General features: G+C 40.7%; 2 pseudogenes across 1 annotated transcript in view; one reads left to right on the top strand and one right to left on the bottom strand.

The window, feature by feature from the left end:
• Positions 1-651, bottom strand: part of LOC101585429 — a 2,952-nt pseudogene extending 2,301 nt beyond the window's left edge. Inside the window, exon 1 of the transcript XR_001116940.2 lies at positions 5-651. The product of XR_001116940.2 is annotated as a methionine adenosyltransferase 2 subunit beta pseudogene (transcript). The remainder of the gene's footprint in view (positions 1-4) is intronic.
• Positions 652-5,077: 4,426 nt separating this feature from the next.
• LOC101585036 lies at positions 5,078-5,811 on the top strand (annotated as a pseudogene).
• Positions 5,812-8,623: the final 2,812 nt, after the last annotated feature.

Raw genomic sequence — 8,623 nt, 5'->3', positions numbered from 1 at the left:
TTGCTGAACTGCACTTTATCAAACATAACAGTGACAGCGCTTTCTTCGAGCTTTTCAACCTCCCCATACAGAACAGGAATTCTCAAAACAGCAGCTCCTAAATTATTCTCCAAGACAGCCTTTTCTCCTTCCAATTTTGTTTTGCCATATAAATTTAGGGGGGCTGGTATGTCTTCCTCTCTATAAGGTGGATTTGTTCCATCAAACACATAATCTGAGCTAATGTAGATAAGAAATGCTCCAACTGCAGCTGCTTCCTTTGCTAAATTCCCAGAAGCATCCACATTAAGCTGAGAAGCAGCATCTGGCTGATTCTCTACAACATCCGGTCTTCTCTCTGCTGCACAATGTACTATGACATGGGGCTGAAAATCATGAATGATGTGATGAACTGCTTCAGAATCCAACAGATTAACCTGTTCAAACTTTGGCCTTGCTCTTCTAAAACCACAACCAATCGCATGCCAGTTGTTCTGCTGGAATTCTTTGTACACAGCTCTACCTAGAAGCCCAGTGGCACCAGTCACCAGAGCCCGCCTGCTGGGGATGTTCACTTCCTCCTGTTCCATGTCCTCTGGCATTTCGGGCATGGCTAGATTTCGGGGGAAGAGAATCGGGGGAGTCTCGGCGTCCACTTTTCGTGGCCGCGGCTTTGTCTGCTCAAAGTGTGTATTCTTGAAGGTCTAAGAACTACAACCAAGCCTTCTAGTTATTTTAAATTTTAGCTATTTATCAACAGAAAGATGAACAACACTTTTTGTTTAGAACTTTTGATAGAAAAACTGCTAAAGCATACTTCCCTGGATCCTAATTTAATAGACAGACAGATTATTCTTACAGATAAGTTCATTACTCAGCCAGCTCTAGGTATTAGAAAAGAGCTACAAAAGATAGCTTTTGCTCCAGACCACTCATTTGATACTGTAGTAAAAATCTCTTTAGTGTCCTATAATCAGGACTGGGAAAAAACCAGGGAGAAAAAACAAAGAGATCAAAAATAGCTGCCATTATTGCAGCCTCAAGATAGATCCTAAGTCTGATTCCCTGGGCTCCAAGAAGAGCTCAATGACAATGAGATTCATCTGCTGCTGATGTTTACCTGCTCCTGCTGTCAGAAGCCAGGAAATCATAAGAAGGACTGCCTTAAGAGGCCCGCACACATGCCCTGATTGCCAAGGCAGCCACTGGAAGTGAGACTGCACTCTGAGGTGGAGGCCCCAGAGCTCAGAATCAGCTTCCCAGGTGATCTATTAGGACTAAAGGGTACTGGGCCTGTCTCTTCCCTCTTCCTGGACTGTTGTCTCTACCTATCATCTCCACAGAGGAGCTCTGAATAATCGTGACTAAAAGAAAACCCAGCCTATTGCTGGACATTGGCACAGGTCTCTTTGTCCTTGGCCAACCCTGACCTTCCTTCCAGACATCCACCTCAATAGAAACAAACTTTAGAAGACATCTTGCTTTAGCTGTAACTGAGATACTACAATATATATAGGTTGCTTACTAAGCAAAATGATGCACAGACTGATTTTTTACAAATGTAATATATATTGTTCATGTACAAGGACTTAAAAGTTATTTCATAGATTAAAACAGATTCTTCAAGGACAGATAAAATCCTGTCAGCATCAAAAAGTTCTAAAGACACTGGCTACACAGTGTTCAATAACTTTGGGCCTATAGATAGAGCCAGGTCTTGTATTTGTGACATAAAACTCAGCCTTAGTGTTAAAAGGAAAAACCCTTCAGTAGTGCCCGTTGCTTACAATGGTGACCATGTCTAAAGCACTGAATGGGACATTGGTTTAATCTGACTAAACGCTATGTATTTCATAATAAATATATAAGTTCATTTATGGTTGATTTCTGAACTAAAGCTAGAGGGACATATAGTAAACCATTAGACTCCATAAATAAAAAGATCTAAGAGCTAGTGAGTTACACTTGTTATGCCTCAAAAAAAGTTAATAAATTTACCTGTTAGTTTGAATACTCATGATTTGATTACACATGTTCTAATCCCTCAGGAAATTTTTTCTTTCTTAGAAGATACCAAAACCAGGTGATTATGCAGGTAAAACCTATAGCAAATATGCTAGATTGCATTTAGATTCCTTTCGCTTGGATCCACCAGATTTTGTCTATAGAGACATAATAAGGCCTTAACTGTCCATTTCATACAGTGCAGGTGAGCTAAGCCCTCTCTAGGGTTTCCTGACTCATTACAAGGGACGCTATCTTCACATTCCTTGGGCAGGGCTAATTGCCCTCAAAATGTTTCCTTTATCAATCTAATCCTATATCAGAAAATTCACAACAGGGGTAGTCGCCCTCATATTCTTGAACAGGGCTGCCTGCAGGAGATCTTAAAACCAAAAAGTTGTATATTTCTCAGTGAGCTCCAGATATCTGACACAAGCTGCAGAACTTAAAAGGGTTTACAGGAATGAATTTGAGTTGAGATGTTTCATAGTAGAAAGGATAGAGAATGGAATTATAGACATAAAATGAGAATAGTGGTACTAGCAGCCTACAGAAATGAAGGTCAGTTGGGAAATGGGGGAAAAGTTGTTTTGAAGAATCCAGACAGAGACAAAGGACATCTCAAGCAAAAATGTCCAAAGATGCTAGAGAGGGAAAAAAGAGCATTCATGATGGAGTCAGAGGAAGTTTCAGATTGAGGTGGGCATGGGTCTTCCCCTCTCAGCCTTAGGGAACTCATGTTAACTGCTAATATAAGGATAAAGACTGTTAAACTAGATGTTCATGCAGATACACAAGTAGTTACCCAGCCAGTGGCCCTCCTTGAAAACTGGAGAGTACACAGTGTTTTCTCTAGGTCCTGTAATTCATGTGCCCCCCAGTAATGAGAGTTCACCAGTTTATTTGGAACAATACCCAGTGGCCATGGAAGATTTTTTAAAAAGGTTTAAAACCCACAATTAAGAGATATCTGCTAAGGGACCTACAAAAGGTTCTAACTAGTCCTTTTATAATAATAAACTATAAGATATTGACATTCCAGACCCTTCTAATGTCTCAATAGCTGTTCAAAATGTTACAGGCAGCCAAATTAGATAGAAATATTATAGGCAGTCAGAAAGAGCCAGGCCCTCAAGGAGACAAGATGGAAGACAAGGTGACCTTGAAACTTGGAAGAGATAAACACTCCCATATGGGCCACACCTGAAGACCAAGACAAAAAGAAGAAACACAGTTACACACTTCCCTAGGGATGGGCATTATGGATTGATATCCTAAATAAATATCACCTTGAAAGAACACAAATGAGTCACTAGCCCAACCCCCAACAGAAAGAGACCCTGTCCCATATTCATGCCCACCTGCTAAGTGACTCACTTAGACATTTGGTCCTGGACTTAATCAACTTTACCTGAGCAATGGTGCTTGTAATCTCATTCATTGACCATAGTTTTGTTCCACCTCATGCCCACCTAAGCGAGTTACCATGTTCTCCACCACCTTAGACCCACCTCATCGCATGGTTTTACTCTATAAAAGTCCCTGGAAGAGACAAATTCCCAGGGACAACCCGCTTGGGCCCCCCTCCTGTCCCTCTCTTGGGTAGGAGCTTACTTTTCCTCAATAAATATATTCTGTTCATAACCTTCATTTGTTCCTAAAATTCATTCTTCGATTTTAGAGAACACGAACTCATGCAAGTCAGGTCGGGATATCATTTTTCCCTATGTATTTGGAGGTTCCCTATATCGTTTGGAGGTCATCCACTCGAGATTTGTTTTTCTCCCTTTATCAAAAATATTAGATATTCAAATCAATGGTATATAAAATGCTGAGGTCCCCTGCACCCTGTCTTTATCATTTTTATGAGAAGTCATTACTGTCCACTTGGCAAAAATCAATTTTTACTGTATTCATAATAATCCTGTTGTGATTATTTGACCCATGTATGTTTAATAGTTCCTTTGGCTTTGTCTCCTCCAGATTTAAAGCTATTACACCTACCTAACATAACAATGACTGGTGTCTATTAAGGGCCTTTTGGTAGAACCTCTGGAGAGTATCTCTGACTGCAAATCAACAACTCCAACCCCTTTCAGCCTGAAGAAGCCAGAGCGGTCATCACCCATTATTCCCTCACAGCAGTTTGGGTTACTTCTTCAGAGGAGGGAATGTTGTAGGCAGCTGAATTAGATAGAAATATTATAAGCAGTCAGACAGTGCCAGGCCCTCAAGGAGACAAGATGGAAGACAAGGTGACTTTGCAACTTGGAAGAAACAGACACTCCCTGTGGGTCAGACCTTGAGACAAAGAAGAAATTAGTACAGCTACATACTTTCCCAGGGTTGGGTATCAGGAATTGATATTCTAAATAGGTATCAATCACCTTGAAAGAGCCCAAATGAGTCACTAACCCAACTCACAACAGAAAGAGACCCTGTCCCATATTCATGCCCACTTGCTACGTGACATGCTTCCTCCTTCGGTACTGGATTTAATCAACTTTACCTGAGCAATGGTGCTTGTAAACTCATTGGTCGACCATAGTTTTGTCCCACCTCATGCCCAACTGAGAAAGTTTCCATATTTTCCACCACCTTAGACCTGCCTTACCGCATGGTTTTACTCTATAAAAGTCCATGGAAGAGACAGCTTTCTAGGGATCACCCACTCAGGGCCCCCTTTCTGTCCCTCTCTTGAACAGAAGGTTTCTTTCCCACAATAAGTGTATTCTGCTCATAACCTCAAAAAAAGTGAGTAAATGCCAGGAGTGGATGGTTCACACCAGACACACTTGGGAGTCTGAGTTAAAAGGATCACGATGAATTCAAGACCATCCTGGGCTACAAGTGATCTCAAGGTCAGCCTGCACTGCATAGTGAGACCTTGTCTCAAAAAGATGCCAAAAAAAGGAATCAAGATGTGTCACATATATGTACCAATTCCACACATGGAATGTAAATACGTACTGCAAACACATACTAATGAAAAAACCTTCAATAAATAGAGAAGAAAAAAATACTGCAAGCAGCAGTCTGATCTGAATTACTTGGCTGTCACTGCTTGTAGGACCTGTGGCCCTGTGGTCTTACCATGGCAGTGCCCGAGACCCACCCCAACCACACTATTTATATCAACAACCTCAATGAAAAGATCAAGAAAGATGAGCTGAAAAAGTCCCTGTATGCCATCTTCTCGCAATTTGGCCAGATACTGGACATTCTGTTGTCTGGGAACCTGAAGATGAGATGGCAGTCTTTTGTCATCTTCAAGGAGGTCAGCGGTGCCACCAATGCCCTGTGCTCAATGCAAGGTTTCCCTTTCTACAACAAGTGCATCCAGTATTCCAAGACTGACTCAGATATCATTGCCACAATGAAGGGTACTTTTGTGGAGCGGGACTACAAATGGAAGAAGAGGAAGCCCAAGAGCCAGGAGATGCCATCTGCCCAGAAGGTTGTGCAGGGTGGAGCAGCAGCCACTGCAGTCAGAGCTGTCCAGGGCCTTGTTCCAGGCATGCCACCCATTATGACTCAGACTCCACACATCATGCACCACATGCAAGGTCAGCCACCCTACATGCCACCTCTCAGAGAATCCACCAAATCACATCCTGTTCCTGAACAACCTGCCAGAGGAGATCAATGAACTCATGTTGTCCGTGCTTTTTAACCAGTTCTCTGGCTTCAACAAGGTTCGTCTGGTGCCATGATATTGCCTTTGTGGAGTTTGACAATGAAGTGCAGGCCGAGGTTGTTCACGATGCCCTGCGGGGCTTTAAGATCACCCAGAACAGTGCCATGAAGATCTCCTTTGCTAAGAGTTAACATCTTTGGCTTCCGCTGCACCTTGGGCCCTCCATATCCGACCAACCGCAGGCCCTGCGAGTGTGGGGGAGAGCTTCTGCTCTGTCCTGAGCCGGCCTACCACTCCAAGCCCAGGACCGCTGCATAAAAGACCTTTGCCCATGTTATCCAGACCTCCCCCAGCTGGCCACACTCAGCAGAGCCCACCATCTGAGTAAGAAATTCTGCCGCGCTCTTGGGAGTCCTGCAGACCCACCAAAACACAACGCTGGTGAGTATGTGGGAGAGCTTCTGTGCTCTCTCTCCCCTGCTCCTCATACCCCTAAGGACCCAGCCCAGACCTAGCATACAGGCTTGAGGTTAAACCATGCAGCTAAAGTCCATGCAGTGAGACTAGGTTCAACACCACACAGCTAATCCAGGAACAGATCATCTTACCAGAGGTGTACAGCAGGCCTACCTCCAAGGGCAACAACAGTAAGGCATTGGGCACATTCACCAAACCCAAGCCAGGCACAACTGCATGAACTAGAACTTGGTTTATCAGTACTCAAATTTCATTAAGAGATAACATAATTGCACCAAAGCTCTATGCCAAAGGTCAGAGGTCAGTATTAAATGAAATGATAAAGACAAGGAGCAAAATGCAATCTCAGATATCAAGCTGAACCCATAACAAGTGCAGAGGACACTAACTAAGCTGAAAGAAATGAATCAATAGCGTTGGAAGTGAATAAACAACAGCAGAAAGATATAGAGGAACTCAGAGCAGAATTGATTTCTGGAATAAAAAAATAAATAAAACTCTGAACTTAAGAATCAAATGCACAAACATATGGAGGAAACACAATACCCAACCAGAACAAATACAGTGGACACTAACGTAGCTGAAATACATGAATTAATAGCATCAGAAGTAAATAAGCAACTGCAGAAAGATTTAAAAGAACTCAAAGCAGAATTAGTGTCTGAAATGAAAAAAGAAATCTCTAAATTCATAGCACCTGAACAAAACAATCAAATACAGAAACATAAAGAAGAAACCTAATCTATAAAAAACTCTGCAGTAAAAGAATTAATGACTGCTTCTAAAGAAGACATTGATAAAAAAAAATATAGGAGACTAAAAAAAATGATGGATTCCTTGAATGAGCAATACAGGAAAGAAATGAAACAGAGTCAAAGAGATGTAGAGGACCTTAAAATCTCAATTACAAGTCTGAAAAACTGTTTGAGCAAAAGTGAAGATAGAGTTTCAGATCTTGAAGATGCTGGTGCAGCTAGTGAAAAGGTAAGAAAGGATCTCTTAAAAACAACTAGGATGCAGGAAACAATAATTCATCACCTGCAAGACGATGCAAAGATAAACAATATGAGACTAATAGGCATCAATGAAAATAAAGGAGTCAATACCAATGATATAAAAACAATATGGCCAGAAGTAATAGCAGAAAACTTCCCAAACATGAGGAAGCAATCTGATACTCATGTGACCAAAGCACACAGAACTCCAAATAACTTCAACCCACTTAAAAACACACCGAGACATATAATAGTCAAGATCCCAGAAATCCAATACAAGAATATCAAACTGAAAGCTACTAGAGAAAAGAGGCAGATCACATTCAAAGAAAAACCCATCAGAATTACGGACGACTTCTCTTCACAAACCATGAAGGCAAGAAGAGCATGGAGCAGAGTACTTCAAGTCCTCTACGAAAACAAATTCCAACCCAGAATACTATACACTGCAAAACTCTCTTTCAAGTTTGATGCAGAAGTGAAATACTTTCATGACAAAGAGCAACTAAAGAATTTTATGATGGCAAAACCAACCCTACACACACTACTAAAAGATGTTCTAGAGAGGGACCAAAATGATGAGAACTCCACCAATGAGAACAGAAGAAACCCACTAAATAAGACAAACAACTAAACACAAGAGAAAAAATAATTACAAAACAGCATTCAAATAACATGTCAATCATAAGTCAACACATCTCAATAATAACCATCAATGTAAATGGACTCAATTCACCAATTAAGAAAAATAGATTGGCACGGAAGATTAGGAAACAAAACCCAACAATATGTTGTATACAAGAAACACATTTAACTCATAAAGAAACTCACAGACTGAAAGTCAAAGGATGGAAAACAATACTACATGCCCCAGCATTTCAGAAAAAAGCAGGGATAGCAATGTTGACTCAGACAGTCTCAACTTCGAACCAAGAATGATCAAATGTAATAAAGAAGGCCACTATATACTAGTTAGAGGAAAAATTCAAGAGGAAAAAATAACAATCATTAATATGTATGCATGAAACACGGGAGCACCCAACTATATAAGACAAAATTTAATAGACATGAAAAATCTAATATTCAATACAACAATCTGAACAGGAGACCATAACACCCCCTTATCCCAAAAAGACAAAAAATTAGCAAAGAAGAAGCACAACGGAACCAGAGCTTGGAACAAATGGACTTGGTAGACATACACAGAGTGTTCCACCCAAACACAGCTGAATACACACTTTTTTTCAGCAGCACAGGGATCATTTTCTAAAATAGATCACATTCTAGTACATAGGTCATGCTTAATTATATGCAAGAAAACAGAAATTATCCAATGCATATTATCTGACCACAATGCAATGAAACTGGAAATAAATAACAAAAGAAACCAGAAAAAACTGCTAAATACATGGAAATTAAACAACACCCTACTCAGCAATGAATGGGTTACAGATGAAATTAAACAAGAAATTCAACAATATCTACAATTCAATGAAAATTCATGCACAACTTATCATAATTCATGGGATGT

This window comes from Octodon degus, unplaced genomic scaffold (assembly GCF_000260255.1).
Source record: "Octodon degus isolate 3935 unplaced genomic scaffold, OctDeg1.0 scaffold00251, whole genome shotgun sequence".
Lineage (NCBI taxonomy): Eukaryota > Metazoa > Chordata > Mammalia > Rodentia > Octodontidae > Octodon > Octodon degus.
The sequence above is the reverse complement of the archived record's forward strand: the minus strand, read 5'-3'. Positions and strand labels throughout refer to the sequence as shown.